The sequence below is a fragment of the Gorilla gorilla genome, chromosome 13, assembly GCF_029281585.2.
Source record: "Gorilla gorilla gorilla isolate KB3781 chromosome 13, NHGRI_mGorGor1-v2.1_pri, whole genome shotgun sequence".
NCBI classification, from domain to species: domain Eukaryota; kingdom Metazoa; phylum Chordata; class Mammalia; order Primates; family Hominidae; genus Gorilla; species Gorilla gorilla.
In genome coordinates this window covers 87,249,687-87,272,181 of record NC_073237.2, presented here as the reverse complement: position 1 = coordinate 87,272,181, position 22,495 = coordinate 87,249,687, and the positions used below count along the sequence as shown (strand labels likewise).

At 43.4% G+C, this 22,495-nt stretch overlaps 1 protein-coding gene across 2 annotated transcripts in view; it reads right to left on the bottom strand.

Annotated features, from left to right (window-relative positions):
• SYK (spleen associated tyrosine kinase) overlaps positions 1-21,420 on the bottom strand; it is a 94,180-nt gene extending 72,760 nt beyond the window's left edge. Inside the window, exon 1 of one of the 2 annotated variants that reach the window (XM_031014775.3) lies at positions 21,078-21,420. The gene's annotated coding sequence lies outside the window, so the exon portion shown is untranslated. The remainder of the gene's footprint in view (positions 1-21,077) is intronic. The other variant, XM_031014774.3, reaches the window with a different exon arrangement.
• Positions 21,421-22,495: the final 1,075 nt, after the last annotated feature.

Here is a 22,495-nt window from a genome sequence, read left to right as displayed (position 1 = left end):
CCTTTCCATTTCTTTTATTTTCTGGTAGCTATGTCTACAGTGTTATTCAAAGAGATGATTAGCTCCAGGTGTGGACCTCAGGGCCTTGTACCTGAGCTGTGTGGACTGCAGGTAAGACTCCCACTGAAGGCAATGCTTGAAGCTGCTGTGCAGTGAGGCAGAGCTTTCGGCCTGATAGCCTCTGAGTGAGCCTGTGCCCAATATCACCTGGACTCGTCCTGTGGGCCTAAATATTGGGACCCAGGAGGACCGCCTGGTGGATGTGCACTATACTAAATCATCACCTGTCTCCAGCATCCGCAGGTGCAAGTAAATCTGCCATACAATCGGTCTCTGCTAATGAGAAAGAGACATTATATTTTAGAAATATTGACTATGAAAAATTATTCTTTCATAAGAAAAGTGTGTGATAATTAGCAGATTCTCATTTTGAGAATTCAATGGGCTTGTTACTAAGTTTAAACGAAATATCACATTGATGAGACTGCTTTTAATCCTGAAGGCTGTGATCTGTCTACTTCTGGACTTTTTTTGCAATGCCCTTTTGGTACCAAAACAGTGCCAGTCACATCATAGGAGCCCAAGAAAAATCTGCTGACTTAATTAACTAATATAAAATGTAAGGCAAAGAGACTTTCTCTGTATTATAAAACAGTTCAACTGTTTCAAAAACATATCTCTTACAAAAACAGTAAAATTTAACTTGCTTTTAAAAATTATTTCCTTGCTTTGTAAAAGAAGTAAAATATAGTTTATTCTCATTATTTCAGGTTATACATTCCACAAAGTCACCCCCAAAACCGAATTAGCAAGTAGTAGCCCATCGCTTCTCAGGGGTTATGTGCCTGAGAGCCTGCGGTCACCATATTTTCATCAACTGATCAATGCATCACTTGTTTTATGTGTTTCTGTGTAAAGGCACCTTATTTCATATCTATTGTTGATGCATTACCATTGAACTCATGGCCGACAGCACTAACTATGACTCATGCCTGACAGAGGCTTCTCTAACCCACATATTTTCCCTGTAAGGCACAGCACAGCCTTCTTACACCTAGGGACACCAGATAGTACTTCAGCTGGGGGCTACTCTAAACAGCAAAGTCACCACAATTTGAAAAAAGGAACAAAAATGCAAAAAATACGGCACTAAGTAGACTGGGGGAAAAGACACTTACTTATAATATGAGGTGAAAGGAGGAGTTGGAGTGTCTGGAATACGCATGTGGCTAAAATTTTGTGCCACTCTGTGATATGGTTTGGCTGTGTCCTCACCCAAATCTCAACTTGAATTTTATCTCCCAGAATTCCCACATGTTGTGAGAGGGACCCACGGGGAGGTAATTGAATTACTGGGGCCGGTCTTTCCCATGCTATTCTCATGGTAGTGAATAAGTCTCATGAGATCTAATGGGTTTATCAGGGGTTTCCACTTTTGCTTCTTCCTCATTTTCTCTTGCTGCTGCCATATAAGAAGTGCCTTTCACCTCTCTCCATGATTCTGAGGCCTCCCAGCCATGTGGAACTGTAAGTCCAATTAAACCTTTTTTTCTTCCCAGTCTTAGATATGTCTTTATCAGCAATGTGAAAATAAACGAATACAGTAAATTGGTACCAGAAGAGTGGGGTGTTGCTGAAAAGATACTCCAAAATGTGGAAGTGACTTTGGAACTGGGTAACAGGCAGAGGCTGGAACAGTTTGCAGGGGTTCAGAAGAAGACAGGAAAATGTGGGAAAGTTTGGAACCTCCTAGAGACTTGTTGAATGGTTTTGACAAAAATGCTGATAACGATATTAACAATAAGGTCCAGGCTGAGGCGGTCTCAGATGGAGATGAGAAACTTGTTGGGAACTGGAGTAAAGGTGACTCTTGTTATGTTTTAGCAAAGAGATTGGTAGCATTTTGCCCCTGCCCTAGGGATCTGTGAAACTTTGAACTTGAGAGCGATGATTTAGGGTTTCTGGCAGAAGAAATTTCTAAGCAGGCAAAGCATTCAAGAGGTGACCTGGGGACTGTTAAAGTCATTCAGTTTTATTAAAAAAAATAAAAGCAGAGCATAAAAGTTTGGAAAATTTGCAGCCTGACTATGTAATAGAAAAGAAATACCCATTTTCTGGGGAGAAATTCAACTCAGCTGCAGAAATTTGCATAAGTAGCAATGAGCCTAATGTTAATCCCCAAGACCATGGGGAAGATGTCTCCACGCCATGTCAGAGACCTCCACAGCAGTCCCTCCTATCACAGACCTGGAGGCCCAGGAGGAAAAAGTGGTTTCGTGGCCTGGGCCCAGGGTCCTCATGTAGTGTGCAGCCTAGGGACTTGGTGCCCTGTGTCCCAGATGCTCCAGCTGTGGCTGAAAGGGGCCACCGTAGAGCTCAGGCTGTGGCTTCAGAGGGTGAAAGCCCCAAGCTTTGGCAGCTTCCACGTGGTGTTGAGCCTGCGAGTGCACAGAAGTCAAGAATTGAGGTTTGGGAACCTCTGCCTAGACTTCAGAAGATGTACGAAAATGCCTGGATGACCAGGCAAAAGTTTGCTGCAGGGGCAGGGCCCTCATGGACAACCTCTGCTAGGGCAGCACAGAAGGGAAATGTGGGGTCACAGCTCCCACACAGAGTCCCTACTGGGGCACTGCCTAGTGGAGCCGTGAGTAGAGGGTCACCATCCTACAGACCTCAGAATGGTAGATCCACTGACAGCTTGCACCATGTGCCTGGAAAAGCCACAGACACTCAATGCCAGCCTGTGAAAGCAGCCATGAGGGAGGCTGTACCCTGCAAAGCCACAGGGATGAAGCTGTCCAAGACCATGGGAACCCATCTCTTGCATCAATGGGACCTGGCTGTGTGACCTGGAGTCAAAGGAGATCATCTTGGAGCTTAAAAATTGACTGCACTGCTGGATTTCAGCTTGCATTGGCCCTGTAACCTCTTTGTTTTGGTCAATTTCTCCCAGTTGGAATGGGTGTATTTACCCAATACCTGTACCCCCATTGTATCTAGGAAGTAACTAGCTTGCTTTTGATTTTACAGGCTCAGAGATGGAAGGGACTTGCCTTGTCTCAGATGAAACTTGGACTGTAGACTTTTGGGTTAATGCTGAAATGAGTTAAGACTTTGGGGGACTATTGGGAAGGCATGATTGGTTTTGAAATTTGAGGACATGAGATTTGAAGGGGCCAGGGGTGGGTGATATGATTTGGCTGTGTCCCCACCCAAATCTCAACTTGAATTGTACCTCCCAGAATTCCCACATGTTATGGGAGGGACCCGAGGAAGGGGGGTAATTGAATCATGGGGGCCAGTCTTTTCCATGCTATTCTTGTAATAGCGATTAAGTCTTACAAGATCTCATGGATTTATCAGGGGTTTCCTCTTTTGCTTCTTCCTCATTTTCTCTTGCTGCCACCATGTAAGAAGGGCCTTTCACCTCCTGCCATGATTCTGAGGCCTCCCCAGCCATGTGGAACTGTAATTCCAATTAAACCTCTTTTTCTTCCCAGTCTTGGGCATGTCTTTATCAGCAGTGGGAAAATGAACTAATACACTGTGTGTATGACCTCAAATGGTCTTGAAAGCATCATGGTTATTGATTTGGGGATTACAGATAAATGGCTGTGATTGTGAGTAGGCAAATTCACAAATTCAGAAGCCATGAATACTGAGGATCAACCATATATTATCTCACATAAGACTGCTACGGGTGACTCACATTCATTCTTTATCCATTTTGAGTGACTTCTAAGATATTCACCAAGGGCCTCAGTGGTCACAAACAAGCTGGATGGGAAAGTACAAATTACCGTAAAAATCAATACACAGATACTAGTACTTGGAAAATTATAATATCAGTCTCAGCTCCTGATAGCCATATCTCCCTGTACTCATTTGGTTTTCTAACAAAATGTTTCCTGCTACTCTCAAAAACATAGGTTTTATTTACATATACCAAAAATCAGCTGATGGCAAGAGAAAAATCTGCCTGGTTTCCTGTTAGAGGGGTTGATATTTGCAGTCGCCAACCTGCACAGCTGAGCCAGCACAATTCCTGCAGGGTAGAAAAGGCCATGAAGCCTAAATCAGGGGCACCAGAGGGGCCTGAGCCAGGCCTGCTGCTCACCAGCTAGCCAGCCTTCAGCAGATTACTCTCCACTTCCTCATCCATAAAAGGTTATAGCTTCCACTTTATTGGGACTGTTCTTTTAGGAAAAATAAAGGCATAAATGGTAAAATAACAACATTTATTAATTTGGGTGGTACTGCACTGTTCTGTATTTTATAATTTTTTTCACAAAGAAAAACCCTATGGTTGCTGTCACGAATAAGTGAGATTACGCATGAGCAGGGCCTGATGCTGGGCTCCCATGCTTCCTTACGATCTGACCATAAACAAGTCACGTGCAGGGAAGCATCTCAGCTGCTGCGACAGCCCCCATACCTCACCCTGCTCCTGACACGTGGGAGGCGCCCCATAACTCAATGTGCTGAACGGATCAAAGCCAACAAAATGGCCTGGCTGACCATCACAGAGGCTGGTGGAAGCTAAGAGTGCCCCAGGAACTTTTTTGGTCATTCTGAAGTTGTTTCCTGCTTATTTGTTGATTTTTAACCATTGGTTTCAATGCCACATGCTCTAAGTCACTCTGTAAGATAAACATCAAAATATCAGATTGCTTGGGTGTTGGCAGAGATACTGCCCCCTCCTCTCTGATATGACCCTGCAACAAGAACCAAATAAAGAAATAAAATGGAACCAGTGGGCACCCCGATCCTGAGCAATAACATGCCTCAAGCGGAGCCCAATGCAGCTATGTTTGCCCTGGGATCATGAAGACCCTTAGTGGGGACTGGCTGCTATAGACTTCAGACAAGGCCTGCAGAGTGGAAGGATATACACAGCAATGGAAAGCCAACCATTTCTTAGAGTGTTGAAGAGAGGAGACTGAATGGCTGGCAGCCTCACTGGGGAGAAATATGTATTAAACCAATTCATTCTCTCTCTTTCACTCTCTGTCTCTCTCTCTCTCTCTGTCTCTCTCACACACACACAACATTATGGAGAAGGAAGGAAATATTCTGGTAAACTGGAACACATCCAAGGCCCTTCCATGATCTGTTTCAAAGATGAGGATCCTACCTTGGATTTGTACAATTATGCTGAAATAATTAAAGAAGAGAAGCAACAGGAGAAACAAATGGCAAAGGACTTTCACCAGAAAAATGTCCCAAAAGGCAGATGAAGTCATGTCCACACACACAGATATGGAATCAAAGAACTTAACAGAATAATCACTTGGTTAAAATAACAGCTCAAAAGGGAGGAAGGGGCAAAAAACAACAACAACAACAACAACAACAACAACAACAACAACAACAACAACAACAATGATAAGCCAGCAGAGATCAGGAGAAAAGGCCAGAAAAGAAATGCTGGCTATTATATCAAGCAGGGAAAAATGAATGGATATTAACACTGCAGGCAGCATGGGGGACAGGATCTGTGGAGCTTGAGAAAAATGAAATAGGAATTAACAAAGACTTCAGGAATTCAACAGAAAAATTGAGAAAGACAGGGGAGATCTAAAATATATAAAATTAATGTCCCTGAAATAGAGAATTAAAATAAAGGAGTAGAACACATGTTTAAAGTTATAAAATTTCCAGAAATAAAAAAATGTCTTGTCTACAGGGGTTAAAAGAGCATCTTATCCAGGAACCTCTAGAGCAGGGATGTGCAATCTTTGGCTTTCCTGGGCCACACTGGAAGAAGAAGAATTGTCTTGAGCCACACATAAAATATACTAACACTAATGATGGCTGATGAGCCAAAAACAAAAAATTGCAAAAAACAAAACAAAACAAAAAAACTCATAATGTTTTAAGAAAGTTTACAAATTTATGTTGAAAAGATATCTGTACTCCCATGCTTCACTGCAGCACTATTCGCAATAGCCAAGATACAAAATCAACTTAAAAGTCCACCAAGGAATAAATGGCTAAGGAAAATGTGGCGCACACACAATGGAATACTATTCAGCCATGAAAAAGAAGGAAATCCTATTGTTTGTGATAACATAGAAGAAGCTGGAGAAAGTTATGTAAAGTGAAATAAGTCAAGCACAGAAAAACAAATACCTCATGATCTCATTCCTATGTGGAATCTAAAATGATTGAACTCATAGAAACAGAGAACAAAATAGTGGTTACCAGGGGCTGGGGAGTGATGGAATAAGGAGATGACAGTCAAAGACTACAAAGTTGCAGATAGAGAGGAGGATTAATGATAAGCATTTATGATGATGGGTATGTTAATTGGCTTGATTCAACCCTTCCACCTTGTACAGATATAATATCACTGTGTACCCCATAATTATGTAAGATTAAATTTGTCCAAAAAATGTCTAGGTATTACTGGGCCTCAAGCTTCTCCTTGGAAACACATCGAGCCAGAAGACAGAAGAGTTACATCCACACAGTTCTCAGAGGTGGCAGACGTGTCCAACCAGAGGCATATAGTCCAGCTAGACTCAGGGCTGGCAGTGAACAACTTCAGGACTTAGACTAAAATGACTGTGGAAGGTTCTGATGTCTCTGTCGAAAATCAGAAGAACAGAAGCACAGCTATCTGCCTTCTAAACACATGCTTCTCTGTAAGATAAACATCAAAATATCAGATTGCTTGGGACACATCTAGATGTGTCCTAAAACTGCCAATGCCCAGCCCAGTACAGCCCAGTGAAGCAGATTCTAAGGGCAGGCTCCGCTGCCTAGGTGGTTCTCACGATCACTAAACAGAACAAGCTCCTGCTTCCATTAGTAAGCTCAATTCACAAACAAAACAAAACAAACAAACAAAAAACAATGAAAACCTCCAGCTGAGAACAGTGGCTCTGCATTTCAGCTGCAGGTTAGGATCACACAGAGTGCTCTTTTCCCAGCCCTAACACTCAGAATCTGTCTCTTGTAAAGCTCTCTAGAGAGCTTAGCATACAGCCAGATAGAGAAGCAGTTGCTCTAGAATTATCTAGAATTATCAACTCTATGTGGAAGGTTCTGGGGTTCAAAACTGATCCAAACAGAGCTGACTGCAGAAGTGAGCAGCAGCGCAGGCCCCCAAACAGACGGGAACAAGCACAGAGCCGAGCACATTCCCCTTTTCACGTGGGACTATAAAGAAGTCACATGAAAAGCATCATTCAGGAAAACATTTTTAGTGAATGAAAGTGTTAACTCAATGTTTAGACATATCAATTTTGTTAAGACAATAATTCAGGAAGAAGAATCTTGATCGTGCCTTTTGCAGTAAGTGGAGCCTGAGTGCTGGTGGTGGGGCAAAGCTCCCCTAGGAGGGCAGCACGTGACTGCACTTCCTGGAGTCAGGCTGAATCATGAAAGGAAGTCCTATAATTCACAAACCCTTCAAAACGACTTCTCTTGTGGCCTTTTATCTCTACTCAAATTAAGCAGCACAGGAACTCCAGAGACAGGCCAACCACACATCTCTGCCCCAGCGCCTGGAGTGAGGCAAGGTTGGAGCCGAGGGGCCAGTGGCAGGACCCCACCTCTGCTCACTGGGGTGCCTCAGAAGGCTCCCCTCTCAGCCTGCCTTGAGTACTTACAAAATGAGCAAATGGAAGGCATTCCCAGAAACAAACGCCTTATTTCTTGGTCTTGAAGGTACAAGGGCCACTTGCTTGGCATCTTATTTTTTTGTTTTGCCTTCGTGAGAAACATGTTCCCTCTCTACATCTTCTTTTCAAAATGGACAAAACCTCAGGTTCCAAATGTTTCAAGGAAACTACGTTGGATTTTTTTTTTAACTGAAGAGAAAGGAACAAGCACTAAGGTTTTCTCCAGTCCCTCAAAACCCTCTTGAGCAAAAACCTGGTTTGTTCTTTCAGAAACTATTCTGAACCAAGTGTGCTTACCCCAAGGATACATGACTTAGTAGCTTTCTCCAAGGCTGTGTTACCGCTTGGAGGGCTGCTGCAAGGAAATAACTGGGAACCATGTCAGTTCCCGGGTGACTGAGAAGTAACATTATTGTGTGTGTGTGTGTGTGTGTGCACGTGTGTTGTGTCGTGCAGGAGAATGTTACAGCCTTGGGGATGAAAAGGGCCAGGCCAGGGCCCCATGGACAAGACTCAAGGTCTCATGTCAAAGGAGAGGGCACTCCTGGTGCCCTCATCAGTTCCCAGGGTCAGATCCTCTTAAGAAAATTGGGAGCTGCAGGTATCAACACATGAAATAGTGGCGAGTGTTACCGTGCACTTAGGCAAGGAGTGGCACTGAGAGCTGGGAAAGGGGAGAGGTGGGTGGAAGTTCATATCCCTTCTGGGCTCCTCAGGGGATGGGCTGAGAGCAGCTTGGTGTCTGGCAGACCTTGCTACAGCAATGGAAATACCTGTTCTACTCTGCCTGACACAGACCTTCCACCCACGTGTGGCAACTGGCCCCTGAAATCTGGCCTGTGTGACTGAGAACTGAATTTTAAATTTTAAATGAAATTCAACATTTATTTTAAATGGTTTTAAGTAATTGAGCGGTCAGTGGCCACATGTGGCCAGTGGTTCCATAATGAACAGCCTTAGCAGGGATGACAGAGACCAACATGATGAGCTGCATCTTATAAACACACCCCCAGGACCAGAGTCTGTGTGGTCCTGGTACTTCCCCCTTCCAGAAATTCCTAGTTGGGCCAAACTTGAAGGCTCTGGGTTTTCTTTTGATAATGGGGGTGATACATTTTTCACGAAATATCTAGTTGACTATATCCAAGTCATATCTGATATATTAAAATATGAGAAATAACTTTAAGGGTGCCCACAATATGCAAAGAGGGTGCCATGCTGGGAGCAGAGTATACAAAACTCTCCATGCCATGGTCTCCAACTGGACATTTTAAAAGAGCACGGGCCAAAGTCATGCAACAAAATCTTTTAGAGCTTCTGAGTAAGATGCCCCCCAGGGGAGTGACCTTGTCTAGTGACTGGAGATGTGAGAGTGGAGGACAACGCACCCACTATGTGTTGCTTATTAAACCCAGCAGAGCCCTAAACACATGATTAGGATCTAGACACAGCTTATTTGCTTATGATACTGTTGGGCAAGAGTCACTCTGTTTCTGTGACCCTCTTATAAAATCTTTTTGCTTGTAAAAGAACCCTGTCTTCAATTTCCTGGTAACCAGTAGCTATTTATCCTTGACATCCCGCACTCAACCATGAACATTTGACAGAGGGCCTATTCTTTGTGAGCCAGTCTGATTGGTGCTTTGCATACAGCATCTCTGAGCTTGATAGCAACCCAAGGGTTAGGTATTTTTAACCTCATTTTGCAGATGGGGTACTACCAGCCCCCAGCAGTTTCCAGTGAAGGATGGAATCTAGACCCCGAGGCCTGGTCTGCTTCTGACAACCACTCTGCCCCCAGAGAGGGCTTTAGAGCCACTTCTTGGAACTGGACGTTTACAGGTCAAAGCCACAATTCTAGAGATTTTATTAAAAAGTGTAAACACAGGGGCAGGCGATGAGTCCAGGGGCTCTTCTGGGCGAGTATGGCACAGTGCTGATGGAGGCGGCTGGGGTGGGGAGGTAGCAGCAGCGGCCCATCCCCTAATGACTCACAAGAACAGCCCTTCTGGTCACCATCAGCTGCAGCCAGCGAGGCCCAGAAGCCAACCCACAGACACCAAGAAACTATGGACCAAACTCTCAACCAGGAGTGAAATTGCTTACGTCCTTCTCACGAGAAAAAAACATTTCTCATGAAGTATGCAGATGACAAATGGTCTGACAGAATAAAGCATGGTGGACTAAGCATAATGTTAAAAAAAAATCTTAAAGACGAAAACCATTCAAATCCTCTTGTGTAGAAAATGTTACAGGTCGGTTTTCCTAGCTGACCAGTGCACATATTCTTCCTCTGAGAATTATTTCATGTGCATTCACCTCCTGCAAGTCTTATAGTTGCATGCTGAGAATGCACTGACATTCTCACTCTAAAGCCTTCCTCCAAAAGTTCTGCAGAGTGGCAAACCTTAGGAGAATATAAGTTCCCGTGGAAAGGACTGTTCGCAACAGAAAAACACGAGCCCTCTCTCTCTCAATCACACACACACACACACACACACACACACACACACACACACACACACACACACATCAAATGGGGAGGAGCCACTCTGGCCTGCCCAGTGTCTTTGCAGTCAAAGGCACACACAGCTGCCATTATACCCAGCATACCAATAAATCCCAATTTGGTGGAAACCTTGTCAGCCTTTAAAGATGTGTTTGTGTGCTATGAAATCCTATGAACTAGCTGTCAAATGGTGGTCCTCAATCTTGGCTGCTGCACTGGGTGGGGTGGAGTAGGAGTGGCTTTAAGAAACATCTGAAGGCAGGCTGCACACCAGAGCACCCCAGTGTCCTTGGAGGTGGCCTGGGCTTCAGGACCTGAGTGACAGCAGGGTGCAAGGATGTTTGAGACCATGGCTGTACACCTTTGGGTGAGCTGCTGAACCTCTCAAAGCCTCACTCTTCAATGGAGGACAGAATGGTGCCAGCAGTCATGATGCATGATGTGTTTCTAAGTTACTTCTCTTCCTGGTCTCATCCTACTTACCCTTTCCCCCCAAGCAAACCTTATTATTATCATTTTTCTAAATTGAAAAAAGTACACACTCCTGATCGTTGTAAATACTGCAGGCACACTGAAGTAGGCAGAATAAAAATGTTAATTTCACCTTTTTCTCTAAACCAATTCTATTCCCCTCCCCCAAAAACTGCTGTTCTTAATTTGGTGCTTACACTTCCAGATCATGCTACGTATTTACATACACATGTGTACACACTGGATAGAATATGTATAGGCAGAAATGCATGTATAAGTAGTAAACGACAATCCAATATCACTTAAATTATTATGTGCATGTGGGAGATTTTTAGGTTTTTTTTTTTGTTTTTTTTTTTTCACTTATTATTTTTGAGACAGGGTCTTGCTCTGTCACCCAGGCTGGCGTGCAGTGGCGTGATCTCAGCTCACTGCAGCCTTGACCTCTTGGACTCAAGTGATCCCCCCACCTCAGCGCCCCCATGTAGCTGGGACTACAGGTGCACACCACCAGTCCAGGCTAGTTTTTTTTTTTTGGTATTTGCCATAGAGGTGGGGTTTTGCCATATTGCCCAGGCTGGCTTCAAACTCCTGAGCTCAAGCAATCCACCCACCTTGGCTTCCCAAAGTGCTGGAATTACAGGCATGAGTCATTGCACCCAACCCAGCATGAGTTTTTTAAACAAATACAATGATATGTTACATCTTGCTTTTTCAGTAGTAGAACTTGGACATTGTTATATTTGGTGTATGAAATAAATTCCACATTTTTTAGAAGACTGCATAGGATTCCAACATATGAATCAACTGCACTTCCCTTAGTGATTTTTTTTTGCTATTATAAAATAAAATGTTGCAATGAATATTTCTCCACTTTTGTCAATTTATATGTGTAATAGGTTCCTAAAAGTGAAGTTGTTGAGTGAAAGCACTTGTGTCTTAAATTTTAAAAGATATTACCAAACGGCCCTGTCAGCACCCATCTGTGTCTTTTTTCTTATTGATTTGAAAAAACTCGCTGCATTTTAAAGCTATTGATGCTTTACCACAAGTATTGAAATTAAATATATCTTACCATTTTTTTCACTTATTTATATGTTTTTTCATTTTATGGGGATTTGCTTAAAATTTTAGGAAATCATGCTTATCAATCTTGTGATGAGTGTGAATATAAATTCATATGTTTTATCACATTTAGACAGGCCTCTTCACAATTATTTTAAAACTCACCTAAGTTTTCTTTCAATAGCTTTATTATTTCAATCCTATATTTTTATTCTTTGTTCAGCTTGGAATTTATTCTGATATAAAGAGCAAAGTTTTGTTTTTTTTCCCAAACGATTTGCAGTTTTCCCAAGACCATTCATCCATGGCCCTGCACCTCCCCCACCTGGTGTGCAAAGCCTCCCTTGGACCCACGCCTGCATATTATCTGGGTCTGGGCTCTACTCCCCACAGCAGCTTCACTTTACAATTTTGTGGAGTTTGTCTCCCTTAACACCTTTATCTTACATTTCTTCCCTGAGTCTTCTCATAAGTCTCTCTCTCTTTAAGTTTTTGCACATCTAAAGTGAAAGAAACACTTTACCGTAAGTATTTTAATGTGCTTAATTGTGTTTGGTCTTCATACTGACAGAGTTCTGGAATCATCTGTACAGCAGGCTCATTTCAGGGGCCTTAGACATCTGTCCATCTCCATATCTGGAGAGCTCCCTGGTGCTCTTGACGGCATCACAGAAAGGCCATCGTGGGGAGGTGCCAGTCTTCACTCACACATTTGTTACAGGTTGAATTGTGTCCCCCCAAGTTCAAATGTTGATGTCCTAACTCCCTAACCCCTCTGAGTGTGACCTTATTTAAAGACAGGGTCTTTACAGCAGTGATTACGCCCCATTGAAGTTATTAGGGTGAGCCCTACTCCAACATGACTGGTGTCCTTACATGAAAAGGAGATCTGGACCCAGAGACAGGCACACAGGGAGCATGCCATGTGGAGCTGGAGATGGTCACCCACAAGCCAAGGAGATGCTGGGGGCACATTGTCCCACCCAACCCTTGGAAGGAGCCACCCTGGGACATCCTGACCTCAGTCTCTTTGGCTCAGAGTTGGGAGGCGACACATTGGGCTGTTCAAGCCGTTCAGTATGTGGTGCTTTGTTATGAAAGCCTGATCGGACTGATACTCCATTCCTCCATAACAGACACTGACACAGCTTCCAGAGTCTTCTGAGAAGAAATAAGCTCCGGGAAATAGCTTACACACTGCTGGCTTCTTTGGGGAAATCATCCCTCACAAACGCTTGCCTTTCTAGCCTGAGTCCTTCTCCCCAGCTGCCAAGCTGCCTTTCCTTGACCAAATCATTGAAGTCCCACCTGCCTCACAAACATTTCCATAACAGGAGGGAAACAGGTCTGAGATCTGTCCACACCTGTCCACTCCCAACCCTCACGACAGCAACGCAAGCAGAGAGCAGCAGTTCTGCCCCGTAGGGGGACAGCCACAGACATGGAGGTCTGATGTGGGAAGGACAGAGACACTCACTGCTAGGGGCTCGGTGCTCACTTTCCACGAGGCTCTAGTTCACTCTGGATAGTAAATTTATCTCTATGGAAGGAAGGCATGCATAAAAGCTTCAGCTCTTCTCACTTGAGTCTCTCATTGGTTTGGGATTGTGTCTAATTCCTATTGTATATGCTTAACTTCTCAATGCAAAAGCCACAAAGATCAAAACAAGTTTTGTGTAACCATTGGTGATGAGTAAAATTGGCATGTCTGACACTGAGCCTGTGTCCTCCCTCTGCCTCTCCAGGCTTTCCTGAGCTGCTGACAGGACTCCAAACCTGCCCACCAATTAAGCAGGACAGCAGATCCTCTTTTATGCCTTATTAGAGTAGTGGATAGGGATTCTGGTTCTGGATTAGAAACACCTAGTTTTGAGAGTTCTAATTCCAGCAGCATCACTCAGTGGTTGGACAAATCCCTTCACCTTTCTGAGCCCGTTTCTAATCGGGTTGAATTAGATGCTCTGCATATTTAAACAGGCTTCTAAGAATCTATGAATTTGGACTCTCGGTATCCTAATAAGCAGGACAGACTTCATGACAGAGCTACAAGATCACCGGCAGTGATTTGGGGAACCTAACGCCAAGGCCTGCGATGCAGCCTGCTCTAGCCAGGCTCTTCCCCGTCGCCCTCACTGTTGAGTTCCTTCACGTAGCCATCACCATCAGCTGATTGGTGTTGCTAACCAAAAGGAAGTGGTGGCCTTCCACCTCAAGCATATACACAGCTATAAATGCAGAGAAGGGGAAGAAACATGAAAAACAGTATTACAGAAAATGAAGTCATAGCACGCTGAGGATCTGAGGAGATGTTCCATGAGTAGCTTGGCAATGAATGCTCTCCTTGAAAGGCATGAAGCAGGACAGGCTCACACTGAAGGGGGCAATCACAGTCCCCCAGTGCAGGCAGGCAGCAGCGTGGGGGGTGCAAGGTGGGAGAAGACCAAGGGTGGAGTGCCTTAGAAGCGACAGAGACCTGAGGGAGGAACAGGGAGGAGTGGGAGGACAAGGGAAGAGTAGATGCTCCCCAGCTCCAAGAAAGCAGCAGAAGCCGCCTCGCAGGAAAAGACAGGTGTGTGGCTTCGTTTGAACAGGGAAGGCATGGCCACACCCACAAAGAACAGGGAGTTCCTGCCACCCACACACCACACAGACCAGTTATGGGCCCATCCTGCCCTGTGCACATCCAGGTCTTGCCCTCCTCCTATCTCATGTGGGACAGGCTGCAAGAATGCAGCCTTAAAAGACTAATGCCTAGGGTACCTAAAAAAAAAACAAAACCAATACACACGTGGAAATACCCAGCACATCAGGAAAGCTGACAGCAGGAGAGAGAGGCACCAAGCATGCAAGCAGATGAACTGATGCCCCGGGAGACGGGGGTAATGGTGCACTCAAACAAGTAATAAAATACACAGAAACCTAATACATCACTTAAAAAAATCCCAAAGAAGTAACTACATTCCTTGGAAATTAACCACCTGCTTGCTAAAATAATCATAGGAAAACTAAGTGGATGGACTGAAGAACAGGATGGACAGGGATGAAGGGCTTCCTTGAGATAAAGATTAACCTGATGGTTTCATGAAAACACAGTGCAAATGGCAAAGGAGAGGGAAAGAATGAAAAGAAAAAGTGCATTCATTGCAGCACTGTTTATAATATCAAAAATTAAAAAAAATCGACATGCCTATTCCGGACTGTCATAAAAATTACAATAATCACTGAATATGGAGACCTCCCCTCACCCCAACATATTAATAAAAAGAAAGTTCCAGAGTGATAAAGGTATTAAGAAGACATACACACCCCACCATTATATCTTCTGAAGACGTGCACACATGCACACATGAATGCACAGGACGAAAGAGGAGAGGTTAGAGCTCCAACTGCTCCCCAACAGTGGGAGTGGGGGCAGGGCTGGGACTGAGGGTGGAGGTTAAGAAGGGCTTTTCTGTTGCTCGCTGTATCTGAATCCTGTACTAAAGGATATGTACTCGTGTATCAGTTATGCAATGGACAACTTTCCTAAAAGAAAATATTAGAAAGTTCTCCCATTTTGGAGGTCAGAGAAACTAACTTTGGCAATTGTAGTTGCTCATCAAACCTATCTGGACGTGCCTTCCCTCCAAGACTGCAGGGCAGATTCCCAGAGTCAGCCCGCCTGGGAGAGGCTCTGACAGTTATGTCAGTTTTAACCACATACCAGGTACCGAGCACTGCAGGCACGGTCTCCATTAGGTATCACAGCGAAGCCCCCTGTGACTGCTCCATTTACAAAAGAAGAGCTTACAAATAAAGAAGGGGGACTTGAACCCAGTGGGGCCTCAGACCCTTACTCTCAACCCGTAGCTACAAAAATATTCAATAAATGTCACTTTGAGGCACTGTATCCACCACATAATTCATATATTGTTAGCATTTAAGATGAAAACAACCACAACATTCTGCCTCTACCAACCAAAGCCTAAGGGGCTTGGTAAGGAGCAGCAAGAGGTCATGCAGTGTTTCCCAAAGAGGCTGCGGCAGAGCCAGCCCTGAAAGCCACTCTAAGAACAAACGCACTGCAGGGTCATGGAAGTGTAGGACCACTGGCTAAGACTGGCTCTCTCAGAGAATCTCTGTGCATGTTACCTGCACAAAGGCTCTGAAGATGCCCATGATATTTATCCCTGCTTGCTGCACTTTATTTCATCCAGCATTTCTCATGCTTACTTACTTGAGCAAGCTTCCCAGGGAATTCCACTTAGCACTGCAGTGTCCACTTCAGGAATCAATCAAGGAAATCGAGGAGAAGGCCAGCAATCTGCTTAAAGTCTCATGAGATCTCCATTTCCACAAAAATAAACATTCTCATCACTCAGATAATAAAATGTTGGTGTCGTATCTAATATAAAAGTGACATTGACACTGATGTAAAACATAGATGCTAACTGTTAAAGTGGAGTTAAAAACCATCTCTCACTAAGCAGGATTCAGAATGCACCCTGATGGAAGAAATCATAAAAGTTCTATACTACAATAAATAAATAACCATAGAATTAAAAAGCTCTGGAGAAATATTTTCAATAATTATGACAGTGGATTTACAACAGGTAAAATGTAGGTGAGTGTTAACAAGAGGCATATTAATGCCACAGATGTTACAACAAAGAGTATGATAAGCAATTTACATAAAACATATTTAGTCAACAAATATTCCCCATAGGGCTGGGCACAGTGGATCATGCCTATAATCCCAGCACTTTGGGAGGCTGAGGCAAGAGGATTGCTTGGGCCCAGGAGTTTGAGACTAGCCTAGGCAACATAGCGAGAGCCCATCTCTACAAAAAAAAAAAAAAAAAGAAAAAAAAAAAAAGAAAAATCCCACACCAAATATCCTCCAAACATTCTTCAGGTATTACTGTATGTATAGCAAGACTGAAGAGCAACTGTTAGACAAGAAGAAGAAGATGGAGGGTTCCAGAAAAAAAGAAAGAAAAATGGAACCGTGAGATTACTTGGTATATCTGACACTGTAGAAAATTGTGTCAATAGGGCTTTCATCTTTATGTCAGAAAGTTGGGAAGGAAGTGATAATAGGCACAGTGCAAACTAAGAAAACACAAAAACAAAGCTAGGGTTTACCCCAGGAAGAGCAAAAAGGGGTACAAGATAGAAAATGGAATGATATACCTTGCTTTAGCAGTAAACTATATTTATATAACCATAATAAAATAAACCAAATAACTTCTTAATCTCAAATGAGAGAATAATTATCCTGGGATGGTGTGAGGAGTAGAAGGTGATGGTGGTCTAAGACTCCAAAGTCCTCAATTCTCAGTGTCAACAAACACTGTTTAAAATTAGCACACCAAAAAACTTTGAAAATATGCCAATCATAAGGAAATAGTGAGAATTCTAGAGGAAATAACTCAAAGCAGTACCAAAGGATGGGCAGAATGAAAAGAGGAACTCATTACAAATTAAAATTAAACAAAAAGAGAAATTAACTTAGGTCACACCAAAACATTTTCATGTCAACTCAACAGGAACTGATAGATGTAATATTAATAAACTACCAGGTTGACCACGCGAAAATAAAGATTTATCAGTTAAGACAAACCAATGGAGGGGAGAAATGAAAGGTCATCTGTTGAACATTCAAATGCTACTTATAGTCAGGCAGAGTATACTTAAGTAAAGCAATATTTAAACTGTGGATATTCCTAAATCTCCGCCCTGGGCCCTCCTTCTGTTGAATTTACATTCTCTCCCCAGTTCACAGTATCCAGTCGAGAGCCTCCCTCACCCTGCTCGGTAGACCTGCAGCTTGCCTGCAAGGTTTTCACTCAGGTCAGGACATCTCTCATCTGCATCCCAGGCTAGAAGCCCACTGTCTCCTCACACTTATGCTCCCTTCCAGCGCTCCAGGACAGCAGTGACTGGAAGCGCCTCTCCAGCTCAGAGCCAGGATCCCAGTTTCAGAGCTAGACACCTCTGAGCAGAGGACCAGAAAGCTCACAGTACTCCTCAGTAATCCAGTAATCATCAACATTCTTAACTGTCCTCGCTTGCTCCACCACCATCTGCCTTTGGCCAGCTGCCAGAAATCAATACGTGGTTTCCCAGAAAGAAGAGAATCAAGGGAGCCATTTGGATCTATTAAACGTACTGTAACATAAACAAAATATTCTTTCTTTGCATATCTTTGGTCTTGGCTAAATTCAACTGTCTTTAAGGTTCCAGTTTAACCACCTTTTAAGAGACGTAGGGCAAACCTTGCACAATTGATTCATAAAGGAAAAAAAAAAACCTCAAATTGATACAAGCTAATATTGGTCAGATAAAATTATAAGCAAATAGAAAATGTCCCTGATAACATCATATCAAAATGAATGAACTTTCCTAAAATCCAATCAGACTAGTTCTTAAAACATCTTCCCACAATCCCTCAGTAGAAAACCCCTTTTTCCTAGTGTTCAAATCCAACCTGTTCAAATCTAAGTAGAAGAGGAAGGTGATAAGACACAAATGAGGCAATCTGATTATAATCTCTCATTAGGACTCTGCCTTCTGATTTTAGTTGCTTTAGAAGAAAAAGTAATGCTCAATGTGTAGACTTCTAAAACAAAACAAATTCTTCCCCAAAGGCCTAAATTCCTGTTGTTGTTGTTGTTTTCTCCACCCAGTTATAGCTAAACCAATCCAGAAGTAGTGGAAAATGTTAAAACCAGCAAAGCAAGAGTAGAAAAGTCAGGTGGTAGCTGGAAAAAAATCTATACAGGGAAAGTTGAGAAAGTAAAAATTAGCCATCACTTACGCTTAGATAACTGACACAAACCCAGCTGGTTGCAAAGTTAACAGGAAATAATATTTCTTCCATGGACAGACTGCAGCTGTAAAGGGTGACAGTAACCCCTCCTGTAAGTAACTTCTGCTCTGTTTCTCTAAAATGGTAGACTGTCAGAAACTATGCTGTTTGAAATTATATTACAAAGATGAGACATCCACTCTTACTTGAAGTACCTCTATTTTGATCGGTATGATTGAAAATTCAGTAAAATCTTGCTATTTAAGACTCCCTAAAGAGAGAGGAACTGCCCTTCTAATTACTGGAAAGTGTGAAGTATTGAACAATATAAATGCACTTTGCTTTTAAAAGCAAACCGTAGTTCAGTGGAGTCTAATACAGACTCAGTCCCTCAGCTGCAGCTCTAAAAAGCTCTGAAAAACAACACTTTTTTTTTTTTTTTGGTAAGTCTTAGAGAAGCTCTCGTAGTGATAACACCTGCTCTAAACAGACACACAGCTCTTTATAGTCTTTATTTATTCCACTTAGTGAGAATATTCATGTTCTTAAATGTAAAAGTGCAGAAATATTAATGCATGGAATTACAGGATTCTCTCCAGACTATATTGGAATGGCATGTAACCAGCAGGGTCAACATGTATGTTTACCTTTCTAAATTCTGAGCAATGTCTTTCTCAATTCTGAAATTTAGATTCTAAATTTTAATTCCAAATTCTGAAAAAGCTTGAATTCCAAAATACGCCTTGGCACAAGCATATTGGATTATAACTATGGGCAAACAACGTGCTAAATAAGTGAAGTTCTACTAAGAAGTCTTCCATTAAAAAAAAGCAGAGAGATTAGACCTGCATTTAGAATATTAAATAGGGGCCTAACAAAGATCAGGGTGATTCATTTCTAAAGTGAAATCTAGCGATAAAATAACGTTTCTACCAATTTCATCTCTCAGGAAAGATAAAGACCTAAAGTATACACCCAATTTTTATCCTAGCTTAAAACTTTCTAGTTATTAAGACTATTATAAAATCCTATTTTATATTTCACTTCAAATACAGAGGCTTAAAAAAAAAATCTTCCCACAATCCCTCAGTAGAAAAATCTCTTTTTTCCTAGTGTTCAAATCCAACATTTTCAAATCCAAGGTAGAAGAGTAAGAGGATAAGACACAAATCAAGTAATTTGATTATAATCTGTCATTCAAATACACTTTAAAGTGCACTTCAAATACAGGGGAAAATACAAATCAATTTCTGTTTTAATGCAAGAGTTTTCTAAATACGTTAAAACAAAAGTGCCGTTCAGAACAAAAATGATTTGATAAAATAATTTCAACTGACAAAGATTTCTCACTTAAAACACTTAATAATTTACATGTATTTAAGCCTTTTTGAGAAAATATAATTCTATCTATGCACTGCTCGGACTTTCACTGGGGAGAAGGAGGACATCAATGTATTTAGTTGCATTTAATTAAAATGCTGCCTGTGTAAAGGCAATGAATTTGTCCCTACTAAGACAAAGAAGTCAGATGGTAGAATCAATTCCATTTCTTCCAGGAACTCTCAGGGATTAAATGGTTCCTTTTTTTATTTTTAATACCAAGAATCAGATATGGCACAACATCTTCAACTCTTTTTTTTTTTTTTTTTTACTACACGCTGCAATGCTTTGAACTCTACTTGAGTTCGACTGAATCTTTGCTAAGTCAGGCAAAACTCAAAAATTATTTTGCAACACTCTTTCCAACGTAAAAAAAGATTCAAACTCTCACTTCTCCAATTGTCTTTCTAGTCCTTTAACATTCCAACAAAAGAATGGATTGCATTTGTACAGTTTTTAGGTGGGCTTAAGGTTTTGGAGCCACATTGCCAAAAACAGACAAACAGACAAAAAGAAACACCCTTAACTCTTAACTCAAATTTACATTTTACTACATAAAACTTTCTTGCTCTCCAAGTTCATTGGCTAAGTAAATTACTTGACAATGAAAATGTATCCACAAGAGTAATTATGCTAAATTTTAGTAGTGGTTCAGAAGGTTTGTTGTTTGAATGCAACTGCTGTTTCTTTCTGTAGTAAAAGATTTGTCTAAGCTCATAAGACGTCTGGACATTTCTACTTTGAGTAACTTTGATAAACACTGCGGCATTTTCCAGTGGATTCGTGTAAATGGCCAAAGGAAAATGTTCTAGCTCCAAGATCGACTTCCTCGCGCTGTGCCTGATCCCAGTCCCGCGTCTCCCGAGGGCCGGGCCGCGACCGCACTTTCCGCGCTCCCTGGGGGCCTGGGCGCCCTGGGGTGCCCGGGTCACTTTCCGCACGGTCTGACCTCTGTCCCCTCCGCCCAGGCCTGAGCCCCTCTCTCCTGGCGCAGCTTCTGGATCCCGAGCGCGGGTAGGTTCAGGAGCGAAGCTGGCGGAACCCACCTGTATTTATTCACATGGTTTCAGCACTTTTACCTCGGCCGATGAAGGCCCTGCGGGCACCTACCCGGTGTGACTGGGCACACAAGAAAGGCAGAACAAGAAAGGGCATGAAAGCAGAGCGTCGTCCCCCGTAACCTCCTCTCCTTACCAGAAAGTCCCGGCCGGGTAGGGGACGCGGCCACACCTACCTGCGCCAGGTGAGGCGAGGGCGGGCGCAGCGCGGGGCCACCCGCTCCTCCTCGCTCTCCCGCCGCCGCCGGGATGGCCTCAGCCGCCGGGCCCGCGGCTCTTCCTCATTTTGGGCAACTTCCTTAACGCGCCCGGGCAGGCGGCCCGCACTTCCTCCCAGTGTCGCGCCCCGCCGCTCTGGCCCGCCCTGCTGACCGCGCCCATGAGCCCGGAGCTGGGCGGGAATCGGCTGAAGCGCCGGGCGAGGCCCGCGGAATCGGCCCGCGGAATCGGCCCAGGCGGCGGCAGGTGTAGAGGAGCCCGGGTGGGGCGCGCCTCTCTCCTCCCGCCGGACAAGGGCCCTTCGCAGGCAGAGAAGGTGGGACTGCCCGGGACATGGACCGCATCGGTCCCCCTCCTCCCCGCCAGCGCGGTGGCTTCTGTGACTGCCCAGGACCCACAGACACCCAGCGGCCCTTTCCTTTTGCTGTGCAGTGCCGGGGAAGAGACTCCACTGCATGGCATATTCCCTGGAGTGTATCTGGGTCACCAAACCAACAAGCTCCAAGCTACTGTGCTGGAGCACTCGGGAGGCCTGGGCAGTGAGTGCTGAGAGGGACCCTGTAGGTGAACACCAGACTTCACGGCGCACTAGTGGGCAATGGGGCACGCTGCTTCTGAAGGCTTTAATTATTACAAAAGGCTTTGCTTCCTTCTTACCATGACGGCTCTGACGTCCACAACCAAACAAATTAAACCTATAGCCCTAAGAATGGTTTTGAGATACCCGCCTGATAGCCTTCTCCCAACCCATCCCCCTTTTCCTTTTGGACATTCCTCTTTAAAATGTTCCCATAAAACGGCATCCAGACCTTCTTGATAACACTGGTTGGCAGTGCCTGTTTTAAAAAGCTTTACCCTAAGCCAAAATGCGAGAAGCAAAAAAATATATATATAATGTGCTGGATTGTAATTGCCATGGAGAAAATATAGGGATGGGACTATTTACACTTATTGGAGCCCCCAGCCTTTTCTGCTTCCAGGGTTGTTGGATTTTCATTCATTTTTGCCATTATTTTTTCTAAACCTGTTAAAAGAAAACTTCAGCCGAATTAAATTTAAAGCAGTTTAATTGAGTAATGAATGATTTGCGAATGGGGCAGCTTCCAGAATCACAGCGGATTCAGAGACTCCAGGGATGCCTCATGGTCAGAACATATTTATAGACAAAAAAAGGGAAGTGACATACAGAAATTGGAGGTAAGGCAGAGAAACAACTGGATTGGTTACAGGTTGGCTTTTGCCTTCTTTGAACACAGTTTGAACACTCAGCAGTGTATGAATGGTTGAAGTATGGCCATTGGGATTGGCCAAGACTCAGCTATTGTTAAAGGCACATACTCCTAAATTAGGTTTTCAATCTTGTCTGCCTATTAAG